Here is a 13,288-nt window from a genome sequence, read left to right as displayed (position 1 = left end):
TATATCGTCATCGAGACACTTCACTAGATCCTTGTTCTCTTGCCTGCATTTGACCCCTGTCCCTAAATAGCTACTCCTAGCCATTTCTTTATACCGGCAATTGTACCTGATACCCAGACATGTTCTTGGCAAGTTAAGTTTATTCTTTGCCAATTTGTTCCTCCATGTATTAGCATACCTATTCATCCTCCCTTCCTCTCTCCATTGTTGTTCTGTTGCTCCCTCCCCAGACGTAGCCCTCAATAAACGGTGGGTCTTCTAGATCCCTGAGATGCGTTTCGCATAGTGAGTATACACCTACTTGTTCGTCCTTTAACTGCTGTCCTATTTCTAACCACTTCGCTCTCTTTCTACAGCCTTGCAGGTTTATGTACCTGATCCTGGTGTTAAAATTTCTTTTTTGTTGTTTTCTGCCTCGACCTCCTAGTGGCCATTTTATTGGCGTCAGCCTTTGTTGTTGCACTTTCTATATTGTTTCTACCTACCCCTACGCCGGGAGGCGCAGTGCACCCCTTAAAAAAGCTACTTCCTGACCTGCCAGGCGCCAGCCGATCTGGGCTCCTAGCCTTCCATTAAAGTGGATGCCATTTCGTGTAAAGCCTCCGCCAAAGCCTGCTCTATGCACTTCTCTGTTTATGTCTGCTGCAGTATAGGCTACCCAAGCACCGCGAGCGACGCCACTGCTCCTGCCGAGTAGCGCCATCTCTGGCAGAAAAATCGAAGCTGGGAATATCCACTGCCCATTTCTGCTGCGAAGCGCTGCAGCTGGGGTGCGATTTTGGCAGAAATGACTTTTTTCATGCCATTGCCTTTTCGCGTGACGTCATCGATTTTGGAAATTGTGTATACGTAGGCACGACATTTCTCGGATCGTCCAATCAGAAGCTCCCTTCATTGGCCGGATGTTTCTTTCGTATTCTCTTCTCTTTTTCCGGGACTGTATAGCAAATTTGTTTTATAAAACGGCACTTAATAAAATCGGACTTCCATGCTGCGTAAAGCAAATTCATTTTGTTACATTACAACGCAAAAGCTGCCGCAGTCCAAAGAAATGCAAACGCAAGTGCTCTATTTTTGAAGCCGTAGCCACATAGTAGTCGGGTGTGCATCCAATCCATGCCATTGAGCGCACGCAAAATGGCAGCCTTTGTTTACCTGTGAACAGCTGACCGCCCCTAGCGTGTCTGTCTGAACAGCTGACAGCCCCTTGCGTGCCCGTAATTGCGGCCCCGCCCCCGTCAGATACTGATTAAGGTGAGTAACTATTGCTCGTGTACTGCTTGCATTGTCGTGTGGTTTTCGCTGCATGTCTGACGTGTGATAATTTCTTCTTTAGGAAGGGCCAAGAAGAATTATCCGTAGCCCCCGAGGTCAAACATTGCAACATAGTGGATCGAGAACTGTCAAGGCATTTTCCATAGGGTACCGCCATGACATAACGATAGTCAAAGTTATCGCTGCATCGGTAATACTTCCTGCACTGATACGCTCCGAGAAAGAAGCTGCTACAACATTAAATGTGAGTAGTGACTTCACCTTTTTTGACATTAGTGGTACAAAAAGGCAGAAATGAGTCGTAGTGAGCACTTTAGGCAGGCGCTTAGCTTAGACAGAATGTTTGCCTCTAAATTTCTTACTGTGCTGCGGGCCGGCTGAAATTCCCAAGTTGACAAAGAGAAAATGGCAGCGAAAGGGCCGCGGGTGTCGAAAGAGCAGGCGGCTATTCTCGTGCAGTTCATCGAGCAGCACCCATACCTGGCGATAGCTTCTACAGAGTTCTCGCCACGTATGACTGCTGCTCGAAAAAACGAACTGTGGGAGGAGGTGGCGGCGGTGCTTAACGCACAGGGGCCAGCCGTAAAGACCAGCGCAACCATTGGCGCAACCATTGGGCCAACATGGCCCATAAAGCGAAAAAAGAAGCGGCCAGGGCCGCGAGCGAGAAGAGGTGAGCTTCTAATGATGCTGACAGTAACGTCGTTTCACGTTGTCGTTGTTGCCGTGTTTGCAGGGCTACTGGAGGTGGCAAAGTGGGTGGCGTCGACGGCCGCGTCCTCGACGTCCTTATGAGGACAGGAGGGGTCCTTGTTTCCCCCCCTGAGTACTTCGCCGATAGCGAGGTGCGTACATTGGATTTAAAAAAGTGTTGTTTGTGTGACCTGCTGTGACCTCACAAATTTTCAGCATTACATTGTAACACAATATTGCAAAATTTTTAAGCCATTTTTCTGTGCAAGTGACAATATAGGTTATGTACTCTGAGCAGCAACTTGTGTACATGATGCGCATTGCACACACTGCTCGCAATGTCTGAACACTACTATGATTGCAGGACGACATAAGTTCAGAGGAAGCTGCAGGGCCCAGCGGTTCCCGCAGACATCCACCACCGACAACTGCCTTCGTGGTGTCGGGCCCTGCAGCTGTTGCTCGGCCAAGTGGCCTTACACGTAAGGCAGTGACCTAGCTTTTGTAGTAGCATTGTTGTTTGCAGTTGCTGCATGATCTTGCTATGAAGTAAAGTACGTCACTGTGCTGTTATTACCTCTGTGTCCAGCATCCAGCTCTTATTCATGGAGGAGAAATGCAAGACTACAAATGACATGATGTTGTAATAGAGATTCCTTGTGCATGTTATAGGTTACTGCTACCAGCAACTTTTTGTGGCATCTTTTGCTCTAACTACCTGTTTTGTGTATCATTATTGTAGCTATGCAGCTATAATGACATTTCAAAGTGACTGGTTAGGACAATCAATCTGTGTAGGTCGGATAACAGTGAATGAGCAGTCTTTGCTTTTGCCTTGCATGAAGAGCCACCGGCTACCCCCCAGGTGCTGCGGCCTACCACCCAGGTGCCGCAGCCAACCCCACAGGTGCCGCAGCCTACCCCGCAGGTGCCGCAGCCTACCCCTCGAGAGCCACGGGCACCCCGTAGACAGCCCAGGCAGCAGGAACTCGATGGTGCTGTGCTGACGGCTACTGCCGCATACGTTCACCAGAGCCAGTTGGAGGAAGCGAGAGTTCAAGAGGACACCCGCTTCCGCCAACAACTGCTGGAGCAAAACCGGCAGGTGTGTGTAAGGCCACAGATGTATATTTTTCTGCGTATGAAATTGATGAGCATATGACCTCTCTAAAAATTATATTAATCAGTGAACAAGCATAACGTATACGTGTAGTCCTGTGGTGATATCTTGTACACATTTGCGTGATATAACATGTGTAAATATCTACGCAATTATGTGGCAAAAAGAAAAAAAGTGGCGTTGAGTTCAAGGAAGCAGGTATAGCAATGGAACACATCTTAATAGAATGCGACGGCACAAGTTTGATGGGCCAGAAAGATATTTCCAGTGTTTGAACATACAATGACAAGACAATAGCCTGCAAATGCGGATGAATGCAACACACGAAGGCCTTGTTACTGAACTTCTGTAATTAAACTAATTACACGTCTTTGCTAACAACACCACGAGGCCCACATGCAGAGCCTGCGGCAGCACCACGAGGCGCACATGGAGAGCCTGCGGCACCTCGGGGAGGAGGTGGCGCGAATGCGGGAAGTGCAGCGGCAGCGCCTCGAAGTGGCGCGTCGGTCGCACGAGACCCACGAGCGCCTGCTTCAGCTGCTGCTGGCTGCACTGGGGCATGGTGGCAGCCAAGCCCCTCCCCCCTCTCAGGACCCACATAATTAAAGGATGCAAAGGTAGCATAGGCAAGGAATTTGTAACTTATCTTAAAATTTGCTGATGTATTAATGATATGAAGGGAAAATATTGCTAGTTTGCAAATAAATAATTGCTGAAGTCACCCTTTCATGCAACCATAAGTAGCATAGCCATTGCAGCATGAATTTTTTCTTCAAGGTTTACTTCAGCCATAAGAGCGTGCACACCATCAGGGTCACCTGCAAAAGTGCCTGTAGGCCTGGTGTGTGCGGGCATTCCGACTGTGGCACTGCAATTTTGAGGTGCCTAGTTATTGTCATGTCAATTTAAGCACGACGCCACACTGCAATTGTTCTACAATTTAATCCTTGTCATCGAATGGTGAAAGTTTCAGGCCTTACTACAATGTCGAAAGCAACCTGCCAATATACACAGCAAAAAAGAAAAAAAAAGTTATGAAAATTCCTTGCCTATGCTCCTTCTTTTCATTTGTAATGTTTATTTTTTGTTTGTTGCATATTTGTTTGTGTCACTACCTACTGAGCTGGAATGTCTCTTTTCTTGCACATCTGTCTCACTATCAAACATTTTGTTGTCATTCAGTAATCTTTCAGGTTGTGGTACATTGTATTTTAGCCCTTGTGGTGCAATTTGTGTGTAATATTTATGCAGTTTGTCTTACTGAATATCAAAGTATGGTGCTATGGCTCTTTCAGTTTCAGAGCGCCACAACAGCATGTTCCTTTCACATGTAGTGATGTACCTATACATTTCGCTGTGATAAATATTCGGTTGGCGTGTGATTTAAGCACCTGCTCATTTCTGTTTCTGGTGCAGTTTAAGCCAGTTGTTATTACTGTGTACTTGTGCAGTGTACAACAGTTTTCTTAAACGATGCATGTCGTTACCTGTGATATATTATGATGCAAGAACAATGTGATCCAATATTTATTCCAACGTGTCTGTGATATGTTGCATAATGTCTCTACTACTGAGTACTCACACTTCTTCAATGTAGAGACTGTTGCATGTGATGTGTACATAAACAAGTGTATGTTGAAAGCTGAAATACAGAAAGGTGCAGTTTTCCTGTAGTGCTTTTATTTACACATCGCAACCACATTTCTAGTGCTAGCTTGCACTGTACAAACATTGCTGAGTTCTGCTATATACAAGTGAGGTCACTTTGTTGAAATCTATCAACTGCTCGCGGGAGCCACAGCGTTTGACATGTCGGATGACCAGTTGGACGGCATTTTCGTCACTCGAAAGGAACTTTGCCGTTGCTGCGAGACAAAATGGTGGAGGACCTAGAAGCTGCGCGTGCAACAGCACGTTCCATGGAGCGGAAGGTGTGACGTGCACTGTACATCTTGGCTTCTGTGAGCTTCTCTGTGCTAGTAGAAAGCGAGGAGACAGGCGCTTATGTCCATCAATGCGTAAGGGGATACGAGTAAAAATCAGGCTACATGCATCTAGATGACGACAGCAGCAACAAGGAAATTGTGGCAGAAACTTTGAATATGCACTTATTTTTAGCTTGCTTTCAGTCTCATATGTCACCACTAATGATACTGTTTTACTTAATATAAATGCAGGCTTTACATAACCCTTCACTACACAACTTTTATGTACCCACCGTGGTTGCTCAGTGGCTATGGTGTTAGGCTGCTGAGCACGAGGGATCGAATCCCGGCCACGGCGGCCGCATTTCGATGGGGGCGAAATGCGAAGACACCCATGTACTTAGATTTAGGTGCACGTCAAAGAACCCCAGGTGGTTGAAATTTCCGGAGCCCTCCACTACGACGTGCCTCATAATCAGAAAGTGGTTTTGGCATGTAAAACCCCATAATTTAATTTTTTTAACAAGTTTTACATTTCTCAACAAATCATGAATGTTTTGCATTACGCAGACATCAACTACAACTTAGCACGTCAAATGTATCTGCAATTTCACAGCATGAAATGCACAATGCAATTACTTAAAACTGTGCGCATGCACCTAGCGATGCCGACGCTGCTGTTGACGTCGCAGCTGCCGCCGCACACTCCTCAGATAACGCATGTGCTGCGCACGGGTTGTGCCAAACATGCCAATGACATTGTCGCGAACAGCCCGCCCTCTCAAGTAGTGCATTCTGGAGCCCGTGTTTCGGGGCAGACCGTGTGGAATGGGGTCGCCGTTATTGTCAAGCTCGCTACTACTGCCGCTGCTGCTGTCGTCATCGCTGTCATCGCCTGATTCATCGCCTTCAGAAAGGCGAAGGTTGTGCAACACAGCACATGCCGCGACAATGTTGGCTGCACGTTCCGGCTCGTAGAGGAGGGTGCGATATCGCTGAAGACAGCGGAAACGGCTCTTTAAGAGCCCAATGCACCTCTCCACTACGGAACGCATGGCGGCATGTGCTGTGTTGTACTGCCCCTCGGCTGTCTGCACTGGAGGATGGCCAGGAACCGGGGTCAGGAGCCACGGCTCCAAGGGGTAGCCACTGTCACCTGCACAAAGATGGAAATAGTACATTGAGTACTCTGCTGACGAGAGGCAAGTTGTCAACTGAGGAAAGCTACAGCATCATTCAACAAAGGTAGACTTCAGGGTTGCAAGTCCCAAGTAAAAGCATGAGTTGAGCATGTCCATAACCGACACAAACTCTTAACCTATTTACAAGTGCACTACTCGGTGCCTGCCACAAACAAGAAATCAACACTTGTTGGTGCTATCAATGACAGTAGTAGCAGTAATGTGTGTTCATTTCTTGCTTCTGGCAGTCACTGGGTGCAGTAAGCACTAATACGTGTTGCTTTCGTCAGCTCCTCGCAGACACATATGTGCTTGTAACTTAACACTTCGAACATTGCCAATGGTGGCAGTCAATGTCTCAATTTTCTTTTTTTACTCCGGACTTACTCATGTTCTTGTGGTTTGGTTAAAAGCTTGGGTTGGAGCGGACACGGCGTTCTGCGCTGCTGAAGCGTGACTGCGCCAAAAAAAAAAGGTTTTTTTTCTCACCGAGGAGGTATTCCCCGGCATTCACGATGCGCCCCGCTTGGAACCGCCGGCGCAACCATGTCGTCCGCCAGACGAAAGCGTCGTGGTCCGACCCCGGTCGCAGAGGGTCCAAGGCCAAGATTTTCATGTCCGCGTCGCAGATCTGAGGTAAAACGTAAACCAGAGAAAGTGCTCGTTGGCGAGAGCAACGTAACTTTCAAAAAGGATCGCAGAAAACGCGAGTTTTACTTACGAACATGCAGTTGAGGGCGTAGTATCCCTTGCGGCACATGAACACAGCCTTGCGCTCACCCTTGGGCGCGATTATGGCTATGAGGCTGCCGTCTACGCATCCGATGACGCCGGGGATAACGCCGCGGCGAAGGAAACCCTCCTTCACGGCTGCCTTTTCCTCGGCTGTCTTTGGAAAATGGACCCACTTGTTGCGGGCCCCTGCGTTCACGACAGCCTCTGCCACACGTCGCACGCACTCGCTCACCGTCGACTGCGACACACGGATCGTCTCCTCGCTCCCGACGGACGCTTGGAAGCTCCCGGTAGCAAAGAAGCGCAGCGCACACAACACTTTCCGCTCCACCGACAGTCCCGTCGCTCGCTCAGCTTCTAGTTCCCCCGCCAGTTCCTCGCACAACAACCGCACCGTTCCCTTCGAGAGGCGAAAACGCCGTCGAAAATGGTCATCCGGCATGTCAAACGCGTCGTCTGGCTCTCCCTGTTCACGTCGGCGACGGCGAAGAGCCACGGCCATAGCGATCAGAGGGGCGGCCATTTTTTTTATGCCTTCGGAAACGACCCTGCCTCTGGCCGTGCCAAAAATCCGTGCCTTTTGCTCCGCATAATCAGCGCGTCAACGTCACGATGACGATTACACTTTTTGCGGGTTCCTAACGTCGCGCGATTGACAGACAAAATGGGCGCGGCCCGGTCATTTTCGACCAATGGCTGCGCAGTGATGGCGGCAAAAGGCAAAGAAAAAGTAATAGAATTGCTACAAAATCGCGCCCCTGTGAACAGCTGACAGCCCCTAGCGTGCACGTTTGAACAGCTGACAGCCCCTTGCGTGTCCGTAATTGCGGCCCCGCCCCCGTCAGATACACAGGATTGAGGTGAGTAACTATTGCTCGTGTAGTGCTTGCATTGTCGTGTGGTTTTCGCTGCATGTCTGACGTGTGATAATTTCTTCTTTACGAAGGGCCAAGAAGAATTATCCGTAGCCCCCGAGGTCAAACTTTGCAACATAGTGGATCGAGAACTGTCAAGGCATTTTCCATAGGGCACCGCCATGACAGAACGATAGCTTCGTCAAAGTTATCGCTGCCTCGGTAATACTTCCTGCGCTGATACGCTCCGAGAAAGAAGCTGCTACAACGTTAAATGTGAGTAGTGACTTCACCTTTTTTTACATTAGTGGTATAAAAAGGCAGAAATAAGTCGTAGTGAGCACTTTATGCAGGCGCTTAGCTTAGACAGAATGTTTGCCTCTAAATTTATTACTGTGTTGCGGGCCGGCTGAAATTCCCAAGTTGACAAAGAGAAAATGGCAGCAAAAGGGCCGCGGGTGTCGAAAGAGCAGGCGGCTATTCTCGTGCAGTTCATCGAGCAGCACCCATACCCGGCTAGAGCTTCTACACAGTTCTCGCCACGTATGACTGCTGCTCGAAAAAACGAACTGTGGGAGGTGGTGCCGGCGGTCCTTAACGCACAGGGGCCAGCCGTAAAGACCAGCGCAACCATTGGCGCAACCATTGGGCAAAGATGGCCCATAAAGCGAAAAAGGAAGCGGCCAGGGCCGCGAGCGAGAAGAGGTGAGCTTCTAATGATGCTGACAGTAACGTCGTTTCACGTTGTCGTTGTTGTTGCCCTGTTTGCAGGGCTACTGGAGGTGGCAAAGTGGGTGGCGTCGACGGCCGCGTCCTCGACGTCCTTATGAGGACACGAGGGGTCCTTGTTTCCCCCCCTCAGTTCTTCGCCGATAGCGAGTTGCGTACATTGGATTTAAAAAAAGTGTTGTTTGTGTGACCTACTGTGGCCTCATAAATTTTCAGCATTACATTGTAACACAATATTGCAAAATGTTCTAAGCCCTTTTTATTGTGCAAGTGACAATATAGGTTCTGTACTCTGAACAGCAACTTGTGTACATGATGCGCATTGCACACACTGCTCGCAGTGTCTGAACACTACTCTGATTGCAGTACGACACAAGTTCAGAGGAAGCTGCAGGGCCCAGCGGTTCCCGCAGACATCCACCAGCGACAACTGCCTTCGTGGTGTCGGGCCCTGCAGCCGTTGCTCGGCCAAGTCGCCTTACACGTAAGGCAGTGACCTAGCTTTTGTAGTAGCATTGTTGTTTGCAGTTGCTGTATAATCTTGCTATGAAGTAAAGTACTTCACTGTACTGTTATTACCTTTGTGTCCAGCATCCAGCTCTTATTCATGGAGGAGAAATGCAAGACTACAAATGACATGATGTAATAAAGATTCCTTGTGCTTCTTATAAGTTACTGCTACCAGCAACTTTCTGTGGCATCTTTTGCTCTAACTACCTGTTTAGTGTATCATTATTGTAGCTATGCAGCTATAATGACATTTCAAAGTGACTGGTTAGGACAATCAATCAGTGTAGGTCGGATAACAGTGAATGACAGTCTTTGCTTTTGCCTTGCATGAAGAGCCACCGGCTACCCCCCAGGTGCTGCGGCCTACCCCGCAGGTACCTCAGCCTACCACCCAGGTACCTCAGCTAACCCCGCAGGTGCCGCAGCCAACCCCGCAGGTGCCGCAGCCAACCCCGCTGGTGCCGCAGCCTACCCCTCGAGAGCCACGGGCACCCCGTAGACAGCCCAGGCAGCAGGAACTCGATGGTGCTGTGGTGACGGCTACTGCCGCATACGTTCGCCGGAGCCAGTTGGCGGAAGCCAGAGTTCAAGAGGACGCCCGCTTCCGCCAACAACTGCTGGAGCAAAACCGCCAGGTATGTGTAAGGCCACAGATGTATATTTTTCTGCGTATGAAATTGATGAGCATATGACCTCTCTAAAAATTATATTAATCAGTGAACAAGCATAACGCATACGTGTAGTCCTGTGGTGATATCTTGTGCACATTCGCGTGATATAACATGTGTAAATATCTACGCAATTGTGTGGCAAAAAGAAAAAAAGTGGCGTTGAGTTCAAGGAAGCAGGTATAGCAATGGAACACATCTTAATGGAATGCGACGGCACAAGTTTGATGGGCCAGAAAGGTATTTCCAGTGTTTGAATATACAATGACAAGACAATAGCCTGCAAATGTGGATGAATGCGACACACGAAGGCCTTGTTACTGAGCTTCTGTAATTAAACTAATTACACATCTTTGCTAACAGCACCACGACGCCCACATGCAAAGCCTGCGGCAGCACCGCGAGGCCCACATGGAGAGCCTGCGGCACCTCGGGGAGCAGCTAGCGGGAATGCGGGAAGTTGCAGTCACAGCGCCTCGAAGTGCAGCGGCAGCGCCTCGAAGTGGCGCGTCGGTCGCGCGAGACCAACGAGCGCCTGCTTCGGCTGCTGCTGGCTGCACTGGGGCATGGTGGCAGCCAAGCCCCTCCCCCTCTCAGGCCCCACATAATTAAAGAAAGCAAAGGTAGCATAGGCAATGAATTTGTAACTTATATTAAATTTTGCTGATGTATTAATGATATGAAGGGCAAATATTGCTAGTTTGCAAATAAATAATTGCTGAAGTCACCCTTTAAGGCAACCATAAGTAGCATAGCCATTGCAGCATGAATTTTCAAGGTTTACTGCAGCAATAAGAGCGTACACACCATCAGGCTCACCTGCAAAAGTGCCAGTAGGCCTGGTGTGTGCGGGCATTCCGACTGTCGCACTGCAATTTTGATGTGCCGAGTTATTGTCATGTCAATTTAAGCACGACGCCACACTGCAAGTGTTCTACAATTAAATCCTTGTCATCGAATGGTGAAAGTTTCAGGCCTTAATATAATGTCGAAAGCAACCTGTCAATATACACAGCAAAAAAGAAAAAAAAAAGTTATGAAAATTCCTTGCCTATGCTCCTTCTTTTCATTTGTAATGTTTATTTTTTGTTTGTTGCATATTTGTTTGTGTCACTACATACTGAGCTGGAATGTCTCTTTTCTTGCAGATCTGCCTCATTATCAAACATTTTGTTGTCATTCAGTAATCTTTCAGGTTGTCATACATTGTATTTTTAGCCCTTGTGGTGCAATTTGTGTGCAAAATTTATGCAGTTTGTCTTATTGAATATCAAAGTATGGTGTTATGGCTCTTTCAGTTTCAGAGCGCCACAACAGCATGTTGCTTTCACATGTAGTGATGTACCTATACATTTCGCTGTGATAAATATTCGGTTGGCGTGTGATTTAAGCACCTGCTCATTTCTGTTTCTGGTGCAGTTTAAGCCAGTTGTTACTGTGTACTTGTACAGTGTACAACAGTTTTCTTAAACGATGCATGCCGTTACCTGCGATATATTATGATGCAAGAACAATGTGATCCAATATTTATTCCAACGTGTCTGTGATATGTTACATAATGTCTCTACTATTGAGTACTCATGATTCTCACACTCCTTCAATGTAGAGACTGTCGCATGTGATGTGTACATAAACAAGTGTATGTTGAAGGCTGAAATACAGAAAGGTGCAGTTTTCCTCTAGTGCTTTTATTTACACATCGCAACCACATTTCTAGTGCTAGCTTGCGCTGTACAAATATTACTGTATAACATTTTAACATCTTAACATACACCAGTACTAAACATTTTAGAAGTTTTCTGGCGTGTAACAGTTTAGTTTACTTTTTTTTCATTTCATAATACACACCCTGTCACACCTTGAAGCTGCAATTTGGCATCTTTGAGCAAAAAATCTGTTTGCCTCTTGTCTGATCCTCCATACCAGGCCAGGACACAGGCACTCCCAAAACAATACCCGCTGACCCAAATGTTGTTTTCAACTATCCGAAGATAATGTGCCCACTGAAGGAGATTTTGGAGCTCCAGAACAGAGCACATGAAGATCCCATTTGTGCGGATGTGCTGAATACCATTATTGAGCAAGTATCGGTAAAATTGGAAATAGAAATTTTAGACGAAATGCTCCAGCCAATGAGCCACCGACCTGTGTACAGGTACCTGGATGTTCTGGAAAATAATAGCACACAAGGCAATAACTTTGTCGCCGAAATGGACAAGAAAAGGCCACAATGTACTCTACAAAAGTAGTTGTTAAAGAAACACCAACTGAATTGTGCTTTCGAACCATAGGTCAGGCGAACTGCTCACGGTATGGAACTAAACTAAAAATGATAGCCAATAGATCTCATATACATGGCGTCATGTTTGCAATTTTGACAATTTGCACATGGCATGAGGAACGACTAGTTCGAATCAGCAGCACCAGAGCACGTGCCATCCGCACAAAAAAAGGATGGTGAAGGACTAGAGAGAGCTGCCAAACAGCTTTGCAGGAGATCGTCATACACGAGTGCTGCAATGCGTTATGGTATGTTTTTCAGCGACGTATAACTTTATTGAAATGAAACATGCAGTGCTTAGTCAGAGTTACAACACTGGTCTCACTTGCGCCATAGCAAGCTTGAATGCAAACCCTATGTTCATAACTCCATTGAACCAAAAATTAATAAGCCAAAATGTTTTCCAGGCATCAAGACCGAAGCTACGGCACGAGACGAGCTCCAGCAAAAGCTTGGTATCCGCATAGTGCAGGTAACTTTGCTATTTTATATTGCATGAAGTGCTTCTTGCATGCCTAGTTTCCAATCTGTTGCTCATTTCAATTCAATCACTAATCCTAATTATTCATTTTCTAGGCAGGACTCATCGTGCTTCCAGAGCAGCCGTGGTTGTGCTGCAGCCCAGATGGCCTCGCGAAAATGGGCGGTGAAACTGTGCTGATCGAAATTAAGTGCACATACAAGTACAAACAGGAACCTTTCATCAAATACGAAGAAAGACTAAGCTTGCTTCCCTAATTAGAGTTCAGTGGGGGACTGATTATTCTCAAAACGACGCACAGCTAGTATACACAAATTCAGGTACAAATGTACGTCCTGAATTTGTACAGGGCCCTTCTTTATGTGTACAGTCCCAAGCACTCTGTAATAGTGCATGTGAATCGGGACGATGCTTTTCTTTGGGACCTTATACCCAAGTTGGAACGTCTTATTTCAATTTTTTTATTCTGTCATTGTGAGTTTCTGTGCTTTCTTTTCTGAACTGGTGCATGATATCTTTTTGAAACTGAACTGGCGCAATTGTATAAATTGAATTCTTTTGGATTGCAACGAAGAAGCGTAGCCTGCCTGCGCCAAAGCACCATCGCTACCGGCATGAGCTCGTGGCTGCTTTCTTTCGCCGAACGCTCGTGACGGCTACCCGTTCGCGCCCGTTGCTAATAAATCTCTTAGGAAGTGGTGGAGGGGCTGGGTGGAGGCGGCACCACCTCATCCAGCGCAGACACCCGCGTCACAGGCGCCATGCCGTGGTCGCTGACCATGATCAGGTGAATGCGGTCCCACAGTTTCGCTCGCTTCAACGCTGCCACTAGC

The 13,288-nt window shown here is 47.4% G+C and overlaps 1 long non-coding RNA gene across 1 annotated transcript; it reads left to right on the top strand.

Annotated features, from left to right (window-relative positions):
• Positions 1–885: 885 nt before the first annotated feature.
• Positions 886–2,389, top strand: LOC142568571 (uncharacterized). The gene is made up of 4 exons (XR_012825462.1): positions 886–1,254; positions 1,337–1,519; positions 2,012–2,120; positions 2,333–2,389. It is a non-coding gene; the product is annotated as an uncharacterized LOC142568571 (long non-coding RNA).
• The last annotated feature ends 10,899 nt before the right edge of the window (positions 2,390–13,288 follow it).

Source organism: Dermacentor variabilis, unplaced genomic scaffold (genome assembly GCF_050947875.1).
Source record: "Dermacentor variabilis isolate Ectoservices unplaced genomic scaffold, ASM5094787v1 scaffold_21, whole genome shotgun sequence".
NCBI classification, from domain to species: Eukaryota; Metazoa; Arthropoda; class Arachnida; order Ixodida; family Ixodidae; genus Dermacentor; species Dermacentor variabilis.
This window is presented reverse-complemented; position numbering and strand designations above follow the sequence as displayed.